Below are 25,187 nucleotides of genomic sequence, written 5' to 3'. Positions count from 1 at the left end.
GGAGTTGTCCAGTCTAACTACACTGGAGGTGAATTTATCTCTAATATAGATAGGAACACCACCTCCTTTGGTTCTCACATACTCATTTTGTGGACTGAAGGTGTGGAAGGCATTGCGGCCTTGCAAGGCTGGAGTACTCTCTCTGAGGCCTTGAACCAGGTTTCTGTGACTGTACAGACATCTACATCTTCCAGTGATAGAAGTGCTTCCAGAGTGTGCAGTTTTTGGTTTAAGATCCTACAGTTTAGCAGCATGACCCTTATTTTGTTATGACTGACAAATTTCATGTCTGTAAGTCTGTTTTCGAGACCGTGCCTAAAAAAAGCACTATGGCGGAAAGCAACAGCTTTTGTCAGCAGCCGAAAGCGTACAGGTGCCAGGTGTAAACGTCATTGGCAAAGTAGTGAGGTTTGTCGACCATGGCTTCAAAGACTGAAAGGAACTGGATCCCCTTTAAATGACACCAAAACTCAGCCAATTATTGAAAATCAATAAATTTTTGTTTATACTGTGGCATCATTCTAGGCGAAGGTAGTATGGTGCTCAAGGCTAAGGACATACCTGTTTGAGACACGTACTCAGAGAGCTCAATCATGTCTCTCTTCATATAGTGCAGTGAGGTACATCTCAGGTTGTTCACTCCAACATGAACTATGACAGAGTCATAATGGTACTTGTTGCTGACAGACCTGAGTGCATGAGTGATCTGACAAGTAGCTGACTGTGACCTTATCCTTGTCCAACCTCATGACTGGGACATCTGTGTGTCTCACTTCTGAGTCTCCAATTACTAGAAACTTTGTTTTTTGAGTGTTACGCCTTATGGGCTTGGTAGGTGAGTCACTGGTGTTGTTGTGTGTCATGGGTGCTGTGGGAGTTGCGTTAGTTGCAGCAGTCTTGTGTTTTGGAGGTCTCTGGAGTATTGGTAGGTTTTCTGAAAGAACCTCCACATATACTGATTTTTGTACTGGATGCATACTATGTGTGTATGAGTAGTGGTACTATCTGCATGTGTAGTGGTGGGTGGGTTGACAACCCCTTCCGTGTTACTGTTTTGAGTGGAAGAGAGCATGGATTCAAGATTCTTGGTGTAGATACATCTCTCATACTCTTTTACTAAAGGGAGTTATTAGTAGAGGGTTGTCAGTGTACATGAGGCAATTGCTACACTGCCTCAAGACCCAAGTCAACAAGGTTGGCCGGAGAAAGAAAGATGGTCCAACTGTGCATAATGCTAAGTTGAAGACTGTTGACACTAGTGGGGGGGCTTTTCAGGATCGATTAATGAGGAGTTCAGTGGATGGATATTTCTGCTTGGGCTTTTTTTTTTTTTGGTAGTTTAATAGGTTTCATCTCACTAGCAGTATTTGACTGGAAAAGTACTAAGGATGAGGGCTACACTAATGTGCTATGGCTGTAACTAGCAGAAAAACCGTTGAATTAATCTGTCCAGCTATGGCACACAATTATGTGGCAGTGAGGAGTGCTGCACGACACCCAAAAAGCAGAAACCTGCTCAAATGCAGGGCTTAAATACTAGAAGCTAAAAACTTGAAAATAAAATTAAAAAGATTCAAAAGTACCAATGAGGATGCGTATTCCAAGCCCTAGACCAACCCACCCTATACCAGACAGGTTCCAATCAGCACAATCCTCTTACTAGAGTGCAGAAAGGCCCCTTCCAATCCAAGATGGCCTGGAAAACATGCTCAGAACAAACAGCCACTACACCCAGATGCAGCAAACATGTATCTGGACTATGCTACAACAACTAGCTACCCTAGTTTAGGCAGGAACCACAAGAGAACGTTTAACACAGCAGAAAAATAGCAGTGAAACACTAAAGCATTTAAAACAGCAGAAAATCATCAAAGAGACTCTAAAGAATGATTTAAAAAGTTAACAAATCAATTATAACTCTGCTTGGCAGGAATACCAGAACAAACAGAATAGATTGCTTTGCAACAGTGAAAAACACTACCAAATACTTAAAACAATTAAAATATCAAAAAGAGCTTAATGAACAGTGAAAAAAGCAATAAAATTTTATTTAACAGACACAGCAAGGCAAATTGTGATATATGTGGGAAGAGCTTAAACAAAAGATAATACAAAAACTGTGAAATTGGAAGCTCTGTTACATGGATATGGATAGCAAAATAAGAGCAGTTAAAGTGTTTTTAGCCCCTTTAGTTTTATACGCAGGTCAGATATATTTTTATCAACCAGAGGAGAAGTTGTGGATAGCAATTAATAAAGAGCTGAAGGATTTTATTTGGGAAGGGAAATGGTAAGAGTCAAGTGGGATAAGCTGATTCTTTCAGCATAACAAGGCAGTTTGGGATTACCCAGTGTGGAGGAGTATTTCAGAGATACACAGTCAAGACTCCTACACATTGCACAAGCAGAAGCCTATAATTCAAAGTGGAAAATGATGTTGATGAAACAGGAGGAAAGCTCAAGAAACAAGGAGAGACAGGGATTTTGGATGCAGCTCCTTAAGGAGAACAATAATCATACAGAATATTATGTTCATTAAGTAGCAGAAAGTATTCTAAGAACTAAGCCAGCATGGGAATGAAGTAATGAGATTCTGCCAATAGAGATGTCTACAATTAGGTATACAAACAATAGGCAAGCAGGTGCTGGAATTTATTGGAGAAAATGGTCAAAAGAATCAAGATATTGAGAGCAAATAATTAGAGAGATAATGGTAATAGAATGGGAATAGGCCAAGAATGTATGTGAACTGCAGGCTAGAGATTGCCTTCACTATCAAGGATTGATATCAGACTATAGGCAAAGAGAAAAAGTAGGGGGATCCTAAGTGAAAGACCAGAATTAGTAGAGTTTTTATTAGAATCTAGAACAGAAACTGCTGTTAAAAAAGGAATAATTAGTACAGCATGCAAAACATTGCATGATAACTATAGAGGACGTTAGAAAGGACTGGGAACAGAGGTTGTATAAGCAATTCACAAAGAAACAATGGAGGGGATATATGTATGTCTCCCAAATATGCAACACAGTCTAGAAGATTTAGGATATTTGCTTATAAGTGTACCGCAGGTATGTTTATACCCCAAGTAGACTCCAAAAATTTCTTTTCTCAAGTAGACACTAAATGTTGGAGGTATGATGGGGAAGAAAGAGCTAACTGGGAACATATTTTCTGGGAGTTTACTCGCTTGGCAGACTTTAAAGATTCCTTGCAGACTACTCTGTCAGAGATACTGGGTGAGCAAATTGGTGTAACTCAGCAAATTATTTTTTTTAGCTGTGATACTGAATCAGAATTGCCTAGGCATAGTAAGGCCTTGCTGAGTCGAATTATGGTGGCTGCCAAAAAACAATTACTAGAAAATGGAAATCAAAGTTCAAAACAACTGTACTAGAAGTAGTGAATATAGTAGCCGAGATAAAACTGGAATTGGGATCTTCAGAAAAGAGTAGGAGCAAATTACATAGAAAAAATAGAAATTGGGGAAACATACATGCAGAGGAAGAACAAGATATCCATCCACTAAGGATGGGGATAGTCATTGACAGGCACCAGTGCTGCAAACAGAGCTTTTTTCACACAGATCAAAATCCTCCCAGTCTTCCACAATGCACCCTCTCTCCCTGCCCATCACATATCGAATTTATAATCCTAACTTCATAACACTTTGTACTGCTGAAGAATTCTAATGGCACAAGAAAAGATGATTGCAGATGGATGACAAAACTGGAGGGAGAGTTTGCTGAAGAGGACAAACATGGATAATCAAGATCTGATGTTACAGTAAGTACATAACTATTGTATCTTCTATTATCCAGACTATCAAATTGAAGGATGAGAAGAATTTCTGAAGGAAGAAGATATCACTGACTTTGTAATGTATACCTTGGGTCTAAAAGGAAGGGATTTGCAACAGAAGGCACAAAGAAAGAAAATTCAGTCAGAGAACCATCTGGACAGAGCGACTTTGGAAACCTTTATACCCAATCTTGGCAGTGAGAAAAAATCAACTGTTGCCAAAACCAAATAGATAATCCACCAAATGCCAAGAGACTCAACCAGTTTACCTGCAGGTTAAACAATACAAATTTGCACTGAGCACTTGTGTCCAAACTTATCACTTGGAATTACATACTCACAGATAATGGAAACTGAGTACAGTGCAACTTAGCAGATTGCTACATTCAAATGACCATGTAAGTCACTTGGTGGAAGCTATCTCATGCACGTTTATATTTCTGAAACAGTCTGACAGTTTTAGTAAATCTTAAGACAGCTTTGGACATTCATTTATAAACTGCAGCTATGGTGTACATTTATGTGTAAAGGCAACAGAACAACTGCACACTGAATTTCTGAGTGCCAATAATAAATTCCAAGTAATGCTTACACAGTTTACATAATTTCAAACAGAGGAAAAGTAATGTCTACAGACAAAGAAACACTGTTTGTTCTTATAATAGCAGAATATGCTTATGATTATATATTATATATATTCTCACATATAAAAAAATAGAATGCACATTCTGCTGTGAACTGTATCTAAAGACATTTGTATTGGGAGGGCTGGAAAACTATATTAACAACTTAAAAGAAATTGTGTTGGGCCTTCACTGTACTTTGAAAAATATATCACCCTTTTATCACCGTTTGCTTTCATACTTAACTAGTGAAATCTGCACCTTATTAAAGGGCACATCAAGTCTGAATGTGAAGAGGTCACTTAAATGCAATGGCCACAATGCTCACAGAGGCATATGCTGTTCTCAACAAGCCACATTAATAATTTTTCAATCATGGTCAGCTAGATGTCCGCAAGAACAGCTAGCCTGCCATGACAGCTGCATGCTATACAGTTCTAATGCCTTTTTGAAAGGCATGCAAAATGCAGTGTCTTTTAACTTGCTAACAATCATGCATTTTGCCCACTCATCAAGCCATATTTTATTATTTATTTTATTTGTCCTTTGTTAACCGGGTTAGTCCACTGGTCTGGGGATCCATTTTCAGTGAAGACCCGAGGAGAAAAGCCCCACAAACACATGATAAAAAAGATGATGCCAAAAAATAATATACGTATATCATAACAAAACCAAGTTACACTGCAAGTTTAAAAAAATTAAAAAGTGGAAGATAAAATGACGCGAGTAACAACATTAATGCCTTGTAAATAATCATTAAAAGTACTGACAAAGCACCACAAACACAAGATATAAAAGATGATGCCAAAAAAAAATACTCATATCATAACCATACCGAGTTACATTGCAAGTTTAAGAACATTAAAACGTACAAGACAGAGACATGTAAGTAACAGCATTAATACCTTATAGAAATCATTAAAAGTATGCATTTTGTCCATGTACAACAGCAAATGATAGAGATCGAGTTGGGGAACAAAACAGAAGAATAGTAAGTGGAGTGCAGAAAAGAGTGAAGAATAATTGAACAGACAGAGAATAGCAAAGAATGGCAGTCGTGTCAGTTATAGTGGGTGGAGTGGAAGGAGAGGTAGTAAAGTTGAGTGGAGAGAAGGAAATGAGGAGGAAAGAACAAAATAGAGGAATAGTAAGTGGAGTGGAATGAAGAGTGAAGAATAATTGAAGACAGAGAATAGCAAAGAGTGGCAGCTGTGTTGGTTATAGTGGGTGTAGTAGAAGAAGAGGTGGTAAAGTAGGATAGAGTAGAAAGAAGGAAATAAGGAGGAAAGAGTTGGGGTAGCCAGGGGAATTGAGAAGTAAAACAAGGGGCAAAGTTGGGAGGAAAGTTTAGTTTTTCAGAGTGCTCAGTGGTGTAGCTACAGATCCACAGGATTGTAAGTATATATAATGTATGAAGGGAACAGTTCTGGTGTGGTAGTGGGAGATTAGGTGGGGTGGTGGCAGCTGCCAGAGGGAGAGTTGGCTAGGTATTTTTTCAGTTCTTTTTTGAAGAGGAGCGAAGATTGGGTATGTCATATGTTAGTTGGGAGTTTGTTCCAAGTTTGAGATATGGAGCATTTATAAGGTAACCTGCCTATAGTTTTGTTGGACTTGTAGATGTTTAGTAGTGCTTGGTCAGTGCTACAGAGAGATCATGCAGGTTTGTAGAGGGATAGGAGGGTGGTCAGTGAGGGACAGTTTTCAGGTATGTAGAAAAGAGAACGTGCAATTTGTAGCTGTGAAAGTTGGAGTAGTTGTGGGAACTCAAGCCATTCAAGCTTTTTTAGTGCAAGGCAGTGATGGGATTTGTATGGGAGATTACAGACAAATCTGGCTATCTGGTTGTAAGTTTGTTCTAGTTTGGTTAGGAGATTTGCTTAGATGTGTGTGAATATAGGGGAAGTGTAGAGTAGGCAGGGAGGGCGACAGGCTTGGGCAAGTGAGGTCCTAGCGGTGTTAGTTAAGAATTTTTTTGCGTCTCTATAGCAGACCTAGTTTTTAATTGGTCTTTTTGATGGACTGTAAGATCTGATGGTCAAATTTCAGTTGGTTGTCAATTGTGATACCTAGAAGCTTTGTAGTGAAGTCTGCATAAATGTTGGTGTTGTCAAGAGAAGAGAAGAGAGACTGAAAGACATTTTAAGATGGGATAAAAATTTTGGGTGGAAAAGGAGGACTTTGGTTTTCTTTGGGTTAAGAATTAGTTGGTTGTCAGTTAGCCAGTGTTCGATGATATTAAAGGAAGTCTGCGTGAGAGAGTGTTGGTCAGTGTGGATGTCAGACAGGGTGATAAGGGTAGAATCATCAGTGTATTGGATTAGTGAAGAGGGGGTGCAGTCAGAGCAAAGATTGTTAGTGAAAATACTAAAGATAAGGGGGCCATGGATGGATCCTTGGGGGTTACTAGTTTGGATAGGTATGAAGAATGAGTAGGAAGTCTGCCATTTAACAGATTGTTGTCGGTTATTGAGACAGCTGGAGAACCAGAGGATAGTGGAGGTGGAGAGGTTTAGTTCGGATAGTTTAGAGAGAACTTTAGGGTGGGAGATGGTGTTGATAGCTTTAGAGAGGTGAAGGAAGACACATGATATGAGTTTATTGTTGTCCCTTGCTTCTGCTACAATCTGGGTAAAAGATAGAGGGGCTGTGGATGTGCTGTGATGAGGTCTAAATCTGTTCTGAGAGGGGTAAAGAGGTTTTCATAAAGTAAATATTACATAAGTTGCCTATGAATGCATTTCTCGAGAATTTTTGTTAGAGGGGAGAGGATGGCTATTGGTCGGTAATTGGTAGGTTCGATGGAGTTACCTCCCTTGTGAAGTGGAATAGTATAGAAGGATTTCCAGATCTCAGGGACTGAGGATTCTTTGATAGAACGGTTAATAAGAATTGAGATGGGATATGCTATAGAGTAGGCAGCAAGTTTAAGAAATTGTGGGGGTAGGTTGTCAAAAGAGGGTGAGCAAGGTTTCAGTTTTAGCAGAAGAGATTTGCTATAGTCAGTGGAAACAGGTTTCAGGGAGAAGGCTGATTGGGGCTGGGTGGTCGAGGGGGTTAAAGGTAGTTTTTGGCTGTCTGAGTGGTTCATTGTCTGATAGAGTCTATAAAGTAGTAATTTGGAAGAGTGGCGGTTTCAAGATCGGTTTTGTCATGGAAGGGGTTGGGGGTAGAGAGTTTACCAGGATGGAGTATACTGCTCATAGTGTCAGAATTTTTTTTGGATTAAAAAACTGGGTGGATTGGGCTTCTTGACAGAATTTTATTTTGTCCTGAATAATCAATTTTTTAGTGATGTTTCTGAGTTCTTTATATTTAAGGAGGAGAGAATGAGATTTTGACTTATACCACTGTTTCCAGGTATTATCCTCTAAGTTTCATGGTGGAAAGGGTATCTTTGGAGAGCCACGGGGCTGGATTTGGTTTGATCCTAATTTTCTTAATGGGAGTTACGGTATTTAGTATGTTTAGGAAAATTTTATAAAATTCAAGAACATCATTTAGGGGAAGGATATACAGGTGAGACCAGTTGATCAGGGAGAGTTGGTAGTTGAAATTTCTGCATTGAATTTGGACAAATACAGCACTCTCTACAGAGGTGGGTTTTAGGGTTTTGAAAAGATAGCCTTAGTTATCGAGCTAGGGAGGCGATCACTTATGGAGTCTGGTAAGGTGGTGGGATTGTGATACTGATTAGGTTTGGAAGTTAAGATAAAATCAAGTATGGAGCTGGAGTTTTTGTGTACGTGAGTGGGAGAAGAAATAAGTTGGCTGAAGCCGAACAGGTTAATACAGGAATTGGGGGAAAGATTATTTCAATCATATCATTCTTATTCAATTGCGACTGTGTCACTAGTCTAGGCATTCACACACACAGCATACCTCCTCACTCCCCAACTTCAAAAGAAAGTCATCTCCTGTGCACACCTCTAATGTTTGTAAGGAAATTAAAAGAAACAGTGACCAAATTAATGTATTTCACCTTGATAGTACCAAGCACACACACACAGGATGCTTCCATTAAAAGAGTCATATCAGTGTTTGTCTAAGCTATTTTTTTTAAATATAACCTGCTTTCAAACACAAGATGGCCACTTGGTGTATATTTTTGATACATGTGTGTAAAGAAAGTAAAAGATATAGTGGCTTCAATAATGAATCACAACTTTTTGCTTAAAAAAACATGCATTGCTACTAGGCAAGACACACCACATAACTGCTCCATGCTTTCACAAACAGCCTGCCTTCCAAACCCCCCCCAAAACAGGGTTACCCAATACATACTACTCTAATATTAGACTGTGACAAAAGTGAAAGATCAAATGGTCACAGTAATATAGCGAAACTAATCTCCCACTAAGCTATGGTAACAATTACTTCAATTTGAACACCTAACTGCCCTCGCTTTTATCCACAAACTGTCACCTCAAGAAGAAAGTGTCTTGTTATTCACCTGTAATAAATAATTGCCAAAAATTGAATAAATAATGGATATAGCACTGTATTTCAACTTGCTTCTACAGCTTTCCAACCTTTACCATGACTGCTGCAATAAGGAAGTAAAAAAAATTAAAGAACTCTGCCACAGGCTATTGTTACCAATTCCTACAGATAGATCTGCTTTTCTGTCAGTATACTGAAAAATATACCTACGTGAGAATTTCTGAAGACTGCAGCATCTGCTCCTCTTGGCAGTCTCTAGAGTCTAAACAAATCACCAGAGTTTGTCAAGAAAGTGTTGAGGTTGAGTCTTTAACTGATCTGAAGATGCTTAGGTTATATTGTATTACCAGGATATGGGCTGGCTACCCATGACCTGTAATTACGCAAGACAGGTGAAGGTGAGAAATCATGTTAATGAGTAGCATGAAGTTTTAATTTTGAGTTTCACTTTCCTTTCATTTTAATGGGAAACTGGAGGGTAGTTATTTGGTGAGTGTGATTGCTCTATAAGCCACATTATTGTTTCACTGATGTCTTGGACAACACAAAGTTTTATTTTATTGTAAAATTAATTTTTATGCCAATATGAAATAAAATAAACTAAAACTGATTTATCTCTGCACATTTGATTAATTCCATTTCCTATAATGCCAAGAAAACACAACTCCCACTGCTAACTGGTTTATAAAAGACATACTAATGTGTGATATAAAATGATGAAAGGACGTAACAAGTAAGAGGAATTGACCTAATCAAAAGCTGTAGAAATGTACAGACCAACAGAAATTTTACAGGCAGAATAAATAAATATATTCATATGTGTAATATAAAATGCAAGTGAGAAAAAAAAATAATGTTTTGCAACACTGGAGACGAGAATAGCCCTTGCAAGTGAAATTCAAACCACATGTACTACATGTTACCACAAACAGAAGCTTTACCTGCTTTTAATTCTGAACAATTTGCACTAAATAATAACACTTCAAATTATTTTGGTAACAGGAAAAATATGCGTGTTTAAAATAATTTGTATGTTGTTGAACAGAACCTTGAAAGTGAACTGCTCGTTGGCACTCCTGAAGTGAGAATTGTTGGTACAACGAAAAAAGGATCAGAAGTAATGAGACAAGAATGCAGTTAGATTTCAGGAAAATATGTTGAGGATTAAGGGTACTTCCCAAGGCTCTTGCCACCCCTATAGTGCCTTTTTTAGGCGGTGTTCCAAAGACCAAATTACCACCGTAACAGCTATAGATAAATGCAATCTGAGGGTCATGCTGCTCAGCGCTAGAAGTCTAAATCTCAAGATGCACTTGCTCGAAGCACTCCTCAAAATGGAGAAAATCAACATTTGTGCTACAATGGAGACCTGGTTTAAAGCTGCAGAAAGCACCCCTGTGCTACCAGGCTATAACTCATTCCACACCTTTTGGCCCCAGAACATGGACCGAAGCTCCAAAGGCAGTGGTGTCTCCATATTCATAAAGGATATGCACACCTCCATACTAGTAACCCAGCCTAATGCATCTGAGATTGTTCAAGTACAACTAACATCAGGTAAGACGGAGATTCAGGTTGTAGCCTGCTATAGGCCCCCAACTATATCCCAAGGCACTCACTCCATTTTCACTGCTATAAACAGAGGTGACTAAATTTACGGTACCCATGCCAATGGAAAACAGATGCATGATTGCCGAATCATATACCAACCCACTGTACGAACACGTACATAAATGCATAGAACTAGCTATACCCAACAGAACCAAGACGCTCTCCTCCAAAAAAAGGAAGACAATTTGGTGGTCCCCTGCCATTAATAAAAACTACAACAGAAGGAAGAAATTGTTGCAGAAAAAGGTGAAGTCCCAAGACTGGAAAAACTCCCTTATTAGCCTCAACAAAAAGTTGAGATCCCTCATCAAAGCCTCTAAAGCCAGCTATGAAGGCAGAATTGTGGCAGACACTAAAAACCACAAAGCCTTCTATAGTTATATCAACAATCTCCACTGCAATACCCAGATTTGCTCTGAGTTACAGAATGGTACCTCCTATACTGAGCCAACAGATAGTGCCAACATACTGGCTGACAGATTCAGTGCCAACTTTACCCCCCCAAAGGACCAATCAAAAAACTGGAAGAATGCCAAGCACCCAGCATTACTGCAGCACAGGTTACAGCTGCATTGTCCAAGGCCAAGAATACAGCTTCCATGGGACCCAACAATATCCCTGGCTGTGCTCTACATGAACTACAAAGTGAACTGGCACCACATCTGTGTGCCATGTTCACTCACAGCCTCACCTCTGGCTTTGTCCCAACCGAATGGCGCACTGCTACGGTCATCACTCTCCATAAAGGGGGAGTGACTATAGATCCTGGGAATTATCTCCCCATTAGCCTGACAAGTTTGATATGTAAGGCTATGCAGCGCATCATCATGGACCTAATTAACAAGGATATAGGTAATCTCCAAACTCTAGATCCCACGCAATTTGGTTTTGTGAAATGTAGATCATGCCTTCTCAACCTGATTAACTTCTTTGAGTCAGTCACCAGAGCTGTGGATGAGGGTAAGGCAGTTCATACAGCCTACCTCAATCAGGCCAAGGTCTTTGATACCATTCCTAACTCAGGAATTACAGATAAACTCACCAAACTAGGCATCAACCCCTATATCATTAGGTGGGTTGCAAATTGGCTCACAGATAGAACCCACAGTGTGAAAGTAGTGGACTCCAAGTCAGACCGCCTACTAGTCACGAGTGGAGTCCCACAAAGATGGGTCCTGGGTCCTCTCCTGTTTGGCATCTACTTCTCAGAAGTCCAGGCCAACACGGAAGGACTCTGGCTGACCAAGTTTGCAGATGACTGCAAGTTGGGAGCCATTATTAACTCCCCAAGTGATGCAGACATCCTACAGAAAAGACACAAAGAAAATACCCGCAGGGTACAGAACTGATAAATGGCAAAAATGAACCACGTCCAAAGCACAAGACAGAGAGTTTAATTAAAATACGTACAAATTAACTTGCTAAGAGCTTTCACCATTACACATGACATCATCAAAGTAAGTGAACAACAACCATGCCATACATTAGTCAATAAATCACCTGAACAACCAATAGAAAATGTGCATTGATTTAAATAGATGAATAATTAGTTATCAGGTAAATTTTAAACATAGAATTTGTCCACGCACAATAGAACAATGTTACCGAGATCTGATATTATAAAAATATCCTATCCACAATATACACATTATGTTTAAACATCCTTCAAAACAAACATTTAAAAAATGAAAATAATACATGTCGGGATATAAAAATGAATAAATATGTAACCCACTATTTACACTATATCCTATTAGCCCTATCTTTTAAAACTGGTTTTAAAGGATAGGTTTTTTTATAATATCAGATCTGGGTAATATTGTTCTATTGTGCATTTTTGCCATTTACCAGCTCTGTAACCTGTGGGTATTTTCTTTGTGGATTTCGTGTGATTTTTTGAACCCGGCTTTAGCACGAGTGGAGGTTTATTTTTGACTATTTAAGAAGTTTTTATCTATGGAAGCAGCCGTTGCCAAGTTAACAGCTGCAGTCAGGAGACTGACGTCACTCCTGACTGAACGTGAGGTTTCACGCACTATACCAGTGATGTTAACAGATACACAAGTCGAACTGTTCAGTCTGCATTCGCCACTCGCGCCAAATGGAGGCAATAACGAAACGGTCGTTGGAAATGTAAATTACAAGAACTCTGCTGTTGTGGGAGGTGAAAACCAGGGAGTCAGCAACAGTCAAGTACCGGGTGAGCGAGGTGAAAACCGGCCATCTGGCAATAACCATGACACAGACACGAGAGACGAAAAACGGCAATGTAACAGCAACAGCAATGTTGGTGATGATTTTAAACGGTGGTTTCAAGGTCCCGTTTTTGACTTTACTGCTTTGAAGGAAGGTAAAGCTTTGGAACTAACTGTTAAACAGCAATTAGATATATTTGGGACCAAATGTAGAAAACATAGGGCGTTGCAGTTGGACAATGCATTTTTGGTTAAATCCACTGCTCTACAAGTTCCCAAGGGACTAAGAATTTGGAAACTTATAGACCAAGGGACACAAGCTTATAAAGAATTGGTGGATCTGTTCAATAAGACAGGTCTACAAATGTTAGATATTATTGTCAAGAATAATGATAAGATAGGTATTCTTGGGAAAGAAATTGTTAAACTCAATGAAAGCACTGTGGGGGATTTATTGTTTTTTCAAAATGTACATGGTTATCATGATGTTTAAAGTAACATTGAGAAATATGTTGAGAAAAGTATACAAATGAAAATCAAAAAATTAATCAGGGATACAGATGATTATAAATATAATCGGGCTTATGGTTTTGCTAAACACAGTCATGGAAATTATGATGATGGTACAAATGCTAATGATGATTTTGTCAAAGGGGATGCTGGGCTGGATAATGGTGTGTCTACATCTGATGCTTTTTTAGACAAGTATCTACCACTGAGGAGATCTGCTCGATTACAGAACAAGAGGGAAGGGACACAAAACAATCAGTACTATAGTCCCGATACAAATTATCAGGGACAGCGATGGGTCAACAACCGGTGGAACAAACAATGGTACAACAACAACAGCAGGAGGAGATATTAAATAACTTTAATATTGACTTTGACTGAGTTAGGAAAAAAATTCATCCTTTTTTTCTTCACCCCCCCCCCACTATGTATGATGAAGAATTATTTCTTAGCAACAAGAATTTGTTGTCACAGTGTAAAAATTTTCACCAAATTTAATTTTAATGTCTACAACTACAGAGCCTTTGATGTTAAAGAAGTCCATCATGCTGTCCTGATAAAAGGTTTTTCATTTGTACCTAATTTTAGAATGAATATAGCTGATGTGCTTACAAGTGTTAAAATGTTTGTTAGACATATAAACTTGGCCCTTTACTTTAAGGACAATCATAGTGTTATTGGTGACCAAAATAATGTGGGGTGTTCAAAAAGGAAGAGTGTATTCATACCCCCTTGCAACAAGGATGTGTCTACTTTTGAGAAAATATGTGTCATGGGAATTAAGAATGTGATCAATACTGAACATGGGGCAAATCATGTTTTGAATTTGCCTCAACAAGTAAGAGATGCTTTATTTGAGATAGCTAACAATAAAGATTTGAGAATTATGAGACCCGATAAGGGTGGCAGAGTGGTTATTATGTCAAAATTTGACTATATAGCCAAGATGCAGGCAATATTGGGCGACCACAGGGTATCTACTAACGAATTGCATATAGCATATCGTAAAACTGACTTATTTCTTCTTGACGCTCTGTACCAGGGGGCATTGTCTGAAACAGAATACAACTTTCTGAAAATGGAACACCCAGTCACACCTGTTATTTTTGGTATCCCCAAAATCCACAAGGGCACTAGAGATCCCCCTTTTAGAACCATAGTTTCTTCTCGGGGTTCTAAGACTGAACCATTGGCCGCCTTTGTGGACGAGGGGCTCCAAAAGGTTGTGGCTGGGGTTCCACATATTTTGAAAGATTCGTGGCACTGTCTAAATACACTAGATGGGATTTCCAATGAAGGCACTGATTGGTCTTTTTTAACTATAGATGTCATTAACCTATTCACAGTAATCCCACAAGATGTAGGGGTTGAGTATTTTACCCAAAGTTTAGTTAGAAGTGGTAAATTTAATGCTGCTAAAATTAATATGATGACATCATGTATGGAAATGTTCTTAAAGAGCAATTTTGTGACATTTGAAGGGGAAACCTTTCAACAAATTTCAGGAGTGGCAATGGGGGCAAAGTGTGCCCCTGGTTTTGCTAACCTGGTCCTCTTATATTGGGAGGAAGAATATGCATTTGGTTCAACATATAATGAAAAGATTGCTCTCTATAACCGCTTTTTAGATGATAGACTAAAAGGTTGGAAGGGCAGTAAGGACGAAGCCATGTCCTTTGTTGAATATTTAAATAGTACAACAACTTTTTTTAGATTTACCAGCAAGTTGGATGAAAATGAAATAGTTTTTGGACATCGAATTGACCAAATCTGCAAACATTCTACAGAGTAATATATTTAGGAAAAATTCCCATAGCAATTCCTTGTTACATTATAATAGTTGTCACCCATCATATCAAAAAAGAGGAATAGTGAAGGGTCAAATGGTAAGACTTTCCAGGCTTGTGAGTGATGATGACACTTGTATTAAAGAGGTGTACACCCTCATTGGTTTCTTTTTAGATAGCGGATATCCCTTAAAGATGTTGTTAAAAATCAGGAATGAGGTCTTGGAGAAGAGACGGAGTATATACAAACCCATTCTAAGGGGTAATGATAATGATACATTTCAAAAGATCAATACCTTAGAAGGTAGGACACTAGTACTGAAATATAATAGTCAAACCAGTGGTGTTGTTGAATTAGTGAAAAAAAACATGGGCTACAGTATTTAACGAAACAGTGAAAAATTATTTGGGTAATTTCCCCAAAATAGTATATTCTAGGGGAAAAATATCAAAGAAATTTTGGAGGAAACAGAACCATTTACAAGTGTTCGAGAATGTATAAATCTGGAACCTGTAAATTTTGTAGGTACATCAATGAAGGACCTTATGTATCGGTGTCTAATTATATTAAGACACTGGGGTGCCCTGGTAGGTGTAGTTGCAACACACAAAAGTTGGTATATATTGCCATTTGTGCGAGCTGCAATGCATTCTATGTGGGCAAAACTGTCCGTAGGTTAAAAGACAGGATTGCAGAACACCAGAGGGCAATAAAAAACAAGGACACACACAATGCACTATATATGCATAGCATACATTGTGTGGATTTTAAGAAATTTATTTTTTTCATTATTGACAGGGTGACACAACTTAAGAGGGGTGGGGATGAAAGGTTGAAGGTAGAATTATTGGAATACAAATGGCAAATAATTCTTGATGCAACAACCCCACTGGGTTTGAATGAATACATTTCTTTAAAACCAGTCTTAAAAGATAGGGCTAATAGGATACAGTGTAAATAGTGGGTTACATATTTATTTATTTTTATATCCCAACATGTATTTTTCATTTTTTAAGTGTTTGTCTTGAAGGATGTTTAAACATAAATGTATATATTGTGGATAAGATATTTTTTATAATATCAGATCTGGGTAACATTGTTCCATTGTGCGTGGACAAATTCTATGTTTAAAATTTACCTGATAACTAATTATTCATCTATTTAAATCAATGCACATTTTCTATTGGTTGTTCAGGTGATTGATTGACTATTTAATGTATGGCATGGTTGTTGTTCACTTACTCTGATGATGTTATGTGTAATGGTGAAAGCGCTTAGCAAGTGAATTTGTACGTATTTTAATCCTACAGAAAAGACCTCACTGAGACCAATGACTGGTGTCAAAACCATGGCCTTAAGCTTAATGCCAAAAAATGCGTCGTCATCCCCTTTGGGAAAAACTCAGTTCCCACTAATTACCACATCGATGGGAGCCCACTGAACAATGAAAGCGTTATAAGAGATCTGGAGACACAGGTTGACAGCAATCTCTCTTTCAACCACCACATTGCCACTGTGGTCAGAAAGTCCTTCTATGTGGCACATCTCATTACCAAGGGTTTTGCATCCAGGTAGAAAGAGGTCATCCTCTCTCTCTCTGCTTTTCCCTCATTTGACCAATCAGAGTATAATGCCTCATTTGGCATGTACCTCACTAGACACTTGCAACAGCTGGACAGGCCACAGAAATACCTCACGAAGAGGATCCTTGGCCTTAAACACATGTCCCACATGGACAGACTCAAAAAAAACTCCAGTTATTCTCTGTCTCATATTGTCTACTAAGAGGCGATCTCTGCTTGACTTACAAAGCCATGTCTGACACAGCTTTGTTAGAAATGCTACATCTACAGAAATCCCAAACCCTCCACACCACACGCTCCACAGACCTCAACCTCATTACCACAATCAATAGAACATGATGGAGGGACAGGTTCATAACCCAGAGACTGCCCATGCTCTGGAATAGACTTCCCATACATGTCAAGCACAGCACATCACTGGCCCTCTTCAAAAGAAATCTTGTTGAGTGGAAGGGAAGTAGAAAGTTCACCCTGGGTATCACTCTAATGGCTCTACTTGATGAGCACTTCTATGGGCTAGGCAATAAAGGCTTCAGGGCCATTACCCTAGTACACAGGTATGAGCCTATTAATGCAAATTATAAAACTAGACTAGACTCAAATGCAAACTAATATTTTACCTGAAGATGCTTTTTTTAGCTCTTTACAGCTGACAATCAGCTGCCCACCAGCTCTTCTCCTTGTACTCTGGGGTCAAATGTATCTTCCTTATTCTTACGATACTGGCAGCCAGTATGGAGATCTAGGACCCTGAGCAAATTGCAATTCTGTCAGGAGGGAGTGTTTTCTACCATTTCCGTCCATGCCGAACCACAACTCATTTCTGAAAGAGGTTGAAATGAGAAGGATACCCCATCCACCTCAAGCAGCACATCACAGCTGTTTCACCAGTCTCCACCAGTAAAATCAAATTGCGACAGTATGCCCAAAATGTGAGTACCCCCCCTCTCCAGCAAGCCTTCTGAACCCACAAGCCTTCACTGTCAAGTGCCCAGGCCATAATCAGGGTTTTGCCCTATTTCACCACCAGTGCTGGCTTATCTGCAGATACTAACAAGACATTGATGTTTGATGACACTGAAGGAAAAAAAAAAGTCTGCACATTGGCTACGTTTCCAGCCATAAGGGAGAACTTTTAGTTATGTACTTACCATAACTTTAGATGTTTGGGATCCATCTCGCCTACATTCAGTACTGATGGGCTCGGAGCCGATCCCTCGGCTCCGACTCGGCACGCTATGCTATAGAGCGAAGCCTCTTATTGGCTGAGCTATTTCTTATCCCAGGATGCACCACCACTAATCCCCCAGATCTTGTTTGTCCGCATTCATGCACACATACACAACTTGTTTATATAACATTGCCAGATGTTTCAAGATGAAACAACAGGATTCGGACCTTCTGATATCCTCTGATCTCCAAGGAAGGGGGAAGGAGGGTGGGTTATTAGGAATGTAGGCGAGATGGATCCCAAACATCTAAAGTTATGGTAAGTACATAACTAAAAGATGTTATGTGATCCTATCTCGCCTACATTCAGTACTGATGGGACAGCGTCTCTAGCACCTAAATCCTGGGTGGCTCACTGGAAAACACTCCTGAGCACTGTGGAACCAAATGAAGCTCGTCCTCTAGATGCCACATCTAATTTGTAGTGGGAAATGAAAGTGTGCGGGGAGGACCATGTAGCCGCAGCACAAATGTCACTAATGGCAAGCTTAGAATGGAATGCTACTGAAGTAGCCATAGCTCTTGTAGAATGAGCTTTGACAGAGGTCGTAAGCTCTTTATTAGAAAAGGAATAAGCTTGAGTAATACAGTCCCTGATCCATTTGGCAATAGTGACCTTTGTGATGGCTTTGCCCAATTTATTGTCTGAAAAGGATACAAACAATTGATCTGTTTTCCCTTGTTTGTTTGGTCCTATCTAAATAAAAACGCAATTGCCTGTGGACATCTAATGTGTGGAATATGTATTCCGCTTTGTTAGAATACTTCGGAAAGAAGACTGGAAGTTCTAATGACTGTTGTAGGCAAAAACTGGAACAAACTTTAGGGACAAAGGATGGATTTGGCCTGAGAGATACTCTATCTTTGTGAAAAACCAAGTACGGAGGTTTTACAGACAAAGCTTGAAGTTCTGAAACCCTTCTGGCAGAAGTAATCGCCACCAGAAAGGCAGTTTTCCACGATAGAAATTTTAAATCACATGTTGCTGCCGGTTCGAAGGGGGAGGAAGTTAAGGCACGTAACACCACATCGAGATCCCATGGAGGAGCAGTATGAGAAATCGGAGGTCTTAAAAGCGCAGCACCTTTCAAGAAGGTCTTACACAATCTGTTGCTCATTAAAGGTGGGTTTATAGATTCGTGAAAATTGGAAATAGCTGCCAATTGAACCTTGATGGTAGAGACTGAAGAGCCTTGATTGAAAAGGGAAGTTAGAAATTTCAGTACTTCTGATACAGGAATAGTGATGGGATCCAGACCCCGGAGTTGAGCCCAAATAGCAAATCTCTTCCATTTGCTAGAATACAATTTCTTTGTAGCAGACTTGTGGGCCGAGGATAAAATGTGTACAACTTCCGGATCCAAGGTATGATTCCTGACTATAGTCGGAAGAGGAGGAGCCAAGCCGTCAATTTTAAGGTGTGTAGGGACTGGTGGAATAGTCCCGACTGATGAACCAATAGGTCTGGGATCTGATCCAGAAACCATGGACCTTCCAGTGCATATTTCCGAAGATAGAGGAACCATACCTGACGAGGCCAGTAAGAAGCAACTAAGATCATTTTGCTCCCCAAGAGAGACGCCTTTTGGATCACCCTGGGAAGCAGAGGAACTGGAGGAAAAGCATATAGCAAGCCGGTGGGCCACGGATGGGCTAGTGCGTACATAGGGCTCTCCCCCGGAGCCGGGGTGAGGGAGAAGAACTTTTTGCACTTCGCATTCAGCGGAGTCGCGAAGAGGTCACAACAAGGAACTCCCCATTTGCTGAAAATCTGATTTGCAACCGTAATGTTCAGAGACCACTTGTGTGGAGAGAGGATCGTTCTGCTCAGTCTGTCGGTTATCACATTGGACTTGCCCGGGATATGAGTCGCCACTAGAAAACGTGTGGTCGACATTGCCCATTCCCAAACTCTCATGGCCTCTCTGCAAAGGGGGTAGGATCTGGTCCCTCCCTGCTTGTTCAGGTACCAGACAACTGACATGTTGTCAGAGTGAACGGCAATTACGCCCTGAGGGAGGTAATCGTGAAGGGCTTGTAGGGACAGAAGCACCGCCCTCATTTCTAAGATGTTGATATGAAGTAAGGTCTCCTCCGAATGCCATTTGCCTTGGACTGACCTGCCCAGGGAATGCCCCCCCCACCCCATCTGGGAGACGTCCGTAGTCAAAGTGGCCACAGGAGGAGGTGAAACAAAGGGTCGTCCCTGATCCAGATTGGAGGGCACTAGCCACCAGCGAAGGTCCCGTTTGCAGGTTTCCGTCATCCATATGAGGTGACTGAGAGGGAGATCCTGAAAGGACCACTGAGTTGAAAGAAGCCACTGGAGAATTCTCATGTGCAACCTTGCTAGGGGAACTAGAAGAACTGTGGCGGACATAGAACCCAATAGCTGCAGGACCATTCTGGCTGGGGCTTTGGATCTGGGAAGTAAGGCTCGAACTTGAGCCTGTATGGTTTGTATCCTTTCTGTAGGTAGATAGACCCGCATTCGGTTTGAGTCTATCTCTACTCCGATGAATCTTATGCGTTGAGATGGCAGCAACACAGACTTTGGCCAATTGAAGGTGATTCCAAGGGAAGTGCCCAGTGATATTGTGGCTTGTAGGCTCCGCAATAGTAGATGCTTGGAGGTGGCAGTTAGGAGCCAGTCGTCTAGATACGGAAACACCTGGAATCCTAGACTTCTCAGGTGAGCAGTCACGACCGCCAAACATTTGATGAACACCCTGGGGGCTGTGGTGAGACCAAAGGGCAGCGCGCGGAACTGGAAATGACCGTCTCCTAGGCTGAAGCGCAGATGTCTCCTGGAAGCTTGTTGTACCATGATGTGGTAATAAGCGTCCTTGAGATCTATGGATCTCCAAACATCCAAACACCTTTCTCCAGCAGTGGGAGAATGGATTGTAGGGTGACCATTCGGAACTTGGACTTTTTTACTGAACAGTTTAGAATGCTGAGATCCAAAATGGGCCTCAAGTCCCCGGTCTTTTTTGGCACCAAAAAGAATCTTGAGTAAGTCCCTAATCCGATCTGGTCTGCGGGGATCGGTTGGATGACTCCTTTTTGCAGCAGCTTTGAAACTTCTGAGGCTGCAGTTTCCCGTTGACTGGGTGGCGGGTCCGGGATTTTTTTGGACTGAGGAGGAGAGTGAGAAAAAGGGATGGCGTAACCTCCGGCGATAATTCGAAGCACCCATCGGTCCTGAGTGATACCTTCCCAGGCCTTTAGGTGCCTCGAAAAACGACCCCCGACTGGCTCCGGAGCTGCACAGTCGGGCAATCCCTCAGGGACTGTGAAAGGCTGAAGAGCCACGAAAGGACTCGCGGTCTCCAGTGTTGCGGGGGCCTCTGCTGCCTCTGGGACGGCGTCTTCCAGAAGAATTTCCCCCTCCCCTGCCTCTAGAAGGGGGATCGTCCTGCTGTGAGGGGTAAGACTTCTGAGATCTACGGAACCACATTTTCCCTCCTCTTTTAGCCTTGGGGTAAGGCCGAAAGGGAGTGGAAAATCGTGCCCCTACGGCAGTCAAAGTCTTACCTTCTTGCTCGCAGCGGGTCAGTGTGTCCTTTACCTTGGGTCCAAACAAAGAGGACCCATCAAAGGGGGCGTCGGCAAAGGAAGACTTAAAGGCCTCCGCAAAATGACACAGGCGGAGCCAGGCTTGCCTCCGTAGAGCAATGCCTGTACCCGCCGCTCTACTCGCCCCTTCGGCCGCATAAGAAATGAGCCTCATGGACGAGTTTGATATGGACGACAGTGTAACCAGCTGAGAGCCTACCATCTGGGCCAGCTGCTCAGGCAGGTTACCCAAGAGGGTATCTGAAAGTTCTTTAATCAGATCCCTCTGAAATCTGGTAAAGTGCGTGAGATAGTTCAGGGACCTTAAAGTAAAGGCCGCTGAACTTACGATGCGCTTACCGTACCAATCCATGCTCCTAGACTCCTTATTAGGAGGATGGACGGACGTCGAAGCCTCTGCTACATCTTGCTGGTTAGCAGATGCCACCACCAAGGCATCTACAGCCACACCTTTCGTCAAAAACTCCTTTTCCGGGGGTGCTGATAGGAACAGGAACGAGCAGGCACCGGTTCCACAGAGTCTGGGTGTTCCCACGCCCTTCGACAGATCAAATCTAGGAGCTCATCGAAGGGCGGAGACACCCAGGAGGCAGAGGGCTGAGCATCGAAGGCCTTAAGGAACACCAACTCATCAGCAGAAGGGGGTTTGGATCGCCAGCCGCCTCGTTGTTTAAGGGCTTCCAGGATGTCTGCAAAGAGACATCATCTGAGGACGACTTAGGGGACCCCTCTGCATCATCAAGATCAGTGTCTGATGTGAGAGACTCATCGGGGGAGTCAACGTGCTTCCTCTTGCACGATCTTTTCCTGGGGGGTTCCTCCGAAGAAGCTTCAGACGGACCTCCAGGAGGGGGGGGACCCCCAGTGGGGGTAACCTCAGGCCCCGGGGCTCTGCTGTCTAAGGACAGGGGGACTGCCAAAGACCCAGTCTCAGTATGCAGAGAAGGAGCTGGGGAGACCGTGGAGGTAGCCAAAGAAGATTTGGCTAACGCACTCCTCATGGCCCTGAAGGCGGGACCACCAGAATCCTGGGAAGGTCCCACCTCCGTGGCCACAACGGTAGACGGTACCCCCGCAGCCGACGCACCGAGAGGAAGGCTTGGGACCAAAAACATCAGTCCCGAAGCGTCCCCCCCGGGGCCGACAGAGGAAGTCCGTGTACCGAACTCCGACTCGAGAGCCGGAGTTGGAGTAAGGGTCGGGCCCGACCCGAAAACCTCCATTGGCTCCACCAGCACCGGCTCCAACGGTGCCGAGGCTGTTGGAGGAGGAACCATAATAACAGGGTGGACCATCGGCTCTGAAGCCGAATGGGCTGGAGCCGAAACTAACTTTTGAAACACCGGAGACTGGAAAAGTCTTAGGAGCACCCTGTCGATGTCCGAATCAGACATCTTGGAGGATCTAGATGACACCGATCGGGTCCGAACCGACTTCTCCATCGGTTCCATAGGACTAGGGGACCGGCTCCGAATGGATTCGATTACTATCGGTTCCGAGGGAGATCTCAAAACAATTTCCCTCGGTGCCGATGAGGACTTCGGCCGGGGGAAGAGTCTGAGCCGGCAACCCTCATCGGCTCCAAAATCAGTGGAGCCGATGAAGGTGACCCGCCTCTCGATGCCCCAGTCCTCGGCTCCGAAACCAGAGGGGTCAAGACTGGAGGCATCGAGGCAGACCGTTCCGCCCTCGGCTCCGAAGTCCGTGGAGCCGATGGAGAAGCCTGCCTAGGTTTTTTTGCAGTCGGTTCCAACAGACTGGTTGGAGCCGACGCTTTTTTCTTTTTGGTAGGAGAGGAAGAGGAAGATAAGGCCTCCTCAAAGGAGGGTTTAATCAGCCCTTTTAATATTAATTTATTCTTCCTCTCTTGGAGGACTCTCGAAGAAAAGGAGTGACACACGCTACAGGACTCCTGTAGGTGCTTGGTGCCTAACAATATACGCACGAGGAGTGATCGTCAGTTATCGACATTTTGTAACCACACCTCGCGCACTTTTTAAACCCAGAGGGTCTATGTTCCTTAGACATGCTGACTAACAGTTCACTAAGAAAACTAGTTAAAGAAGCTGTTCAGTAAAGATTCTACCACAGAGAAAACTGAAAACCAATTTTTTTTTTTTTTTTTTACACAAGACAGTACACTACACAAGACAGTACACAATGCACAATATCAAGACAAAAATCACTGAAAAGGAGGGTCAAGACCCTCTAACTTAAGCAGGTACTTGACCTCCTGAAAAAAACAAAAGACGCTAGATAAGAATAGGGGAAGGCCCCTCTAACTTAAATGGGAAACCTTCCCTTAACTCAAAACACAATTTTCCTCAACCAAAGTTATCAAAACCACTCGTACAACAACAATAGCTGTTAAAACAGCTTTTGGGGTAAAATTAGCAAAATTCCTGACAGGAAACTTTGAAGAAAACAGTACTTAGCTCAGCCAAGTTTGAGACCACGTCCTAGCTTGTAAGCGGCAAACGAGATCTGGGGGATTAGTGGTGGTGCATCCTGGGATAAGAAATAGCTCAGCCAATAAGAGGCTTTGCTCTATAGCATAGCGTGCCGAGTCGGAGCCGAGGGATCGGCTCCGAGCCCATCAGTACTGAATGTAGGCGAGATAGGATCACATAACATCCACTGGTCCAATGTCATTAACCTGTGAAAATAAAAGTGAGCATAATTATCAATGGGCAATTTAAAGAATATACACCTAACAATTTGTTAGATAGCCTTGTGAGATCTTGGGAGTGGTAAAATAAATTAACAGCATAAAAGCAAACAGCATGCATACACAAATGGTCACACAGCCATACTGAATATTGTACTAAATTACAGCAACAGCAGTCTTTACGATTACGCTGACAAGTTCACAACCATCTGAAATTTGTTAGGAAAATATCACATACAAGCAAAACCTGATAGTTTGCTTATGTCACATTCCAAGTAAAGTCATAGTAACATTCAGGAGTAAGAAAAGGGCAAGACCTGATATAAAGAGTAGGCTCAAATTTTGTTAAGAAACATGCTGCTAGCAGGATGGATGAAAAGTAAGACAACTGTTGTAAAACAAGGTAAGTTGCACATCTGTGCTGAATGGCAAGAGCTGAATGTTTGTCTTTTCGGCTTTTCCCGGTAAGGGGTCGCCACAGCGGAACTCCGGTCTGTTAATGATTGGCAGTCAATTTTTTTTATGGTGCCGAGTTGCCAGCCCAATGCCCAACCTTCAGCGAAGGCATGCCCATTCACGCATGTCTTTTGGAGGCCACTTGACCATGGGGAGGACATGCACACTCCACACAGAAGGCACTCCAGCCGAGAATCGAACAGGAGAACCTCTTGCTGTGAGGCAACAATGCTACCACTATACCACCGCGGCTTACCGAATGGCAAGAGCTGAATAAACTAATTAAAACAAAGCATTAACTACTGCTTACAATTGAGGAAATAGTGTTAAGTCATTACAGCCTAGAGACACCTCCATGTGCTTCTGCAGTTACATCCTACAGATGTCTAGTCTAACCTGCTTATAGTTGCTTTAATAATTTCAAAACCATGTTAAATACAAGCTATTAAAAGATTTCATCTTAAAACTTACATTGTAACCAGCACAACTGATCTGATATTTGACCTTAGTACAGTACTGAATAAGAAATCTTCTTCTTCTTCTTCTTTCAGCTTTTCCCGGTTAGGGGTCGCCACAGCAGATCACCTGTCCGCTCATGATTGGCAGTGGAGTTTTACAGTGTCGAGTTGCCAGCCAAGTGCCCAACCTTCCACAGAAGGCACACTCACATCTAGGGCCAATTTAGAGTGTCCAATCTACCTACAG

At 41.8% G+C, this 25,187-nt stretch overlaps 1 protein-coding gene across 1 annotated transcript in view; it reads right to left on the bottom strand.

Annotated features, from left to right (window-relative positions):
• DNAH2 (dynein axonemal heavy chain 2) overlaps positions 1–25,187 on the bottom strand; it is a 6,636,854-nt gene that overhangs the window by 5,843,797 nt on the left and 767,870 nt on the right. The window lies entirely within an intron of this gene.

Source organism: Protopterus annectens, chromosome 7.part0 (genome assembly GCF_019279795.1).
Source record: "Protopterus annectens isolate FY-2018-M chromosome 7.part0, PAN1.0, whole genome shotgun sequence".
Classification (NCBI taxonomy): domain Eukaryota; kingdom Metazoa; phylum Chordata; order Ceratodontiformes; family Protopteridae; genus Protopterus; species Protopterus annectens.
The sequence above is the reverse complement of the archived record's forward strand: the minus strand, read 5'-3'. Positions and strand labels throughout refer to the sequence as shown.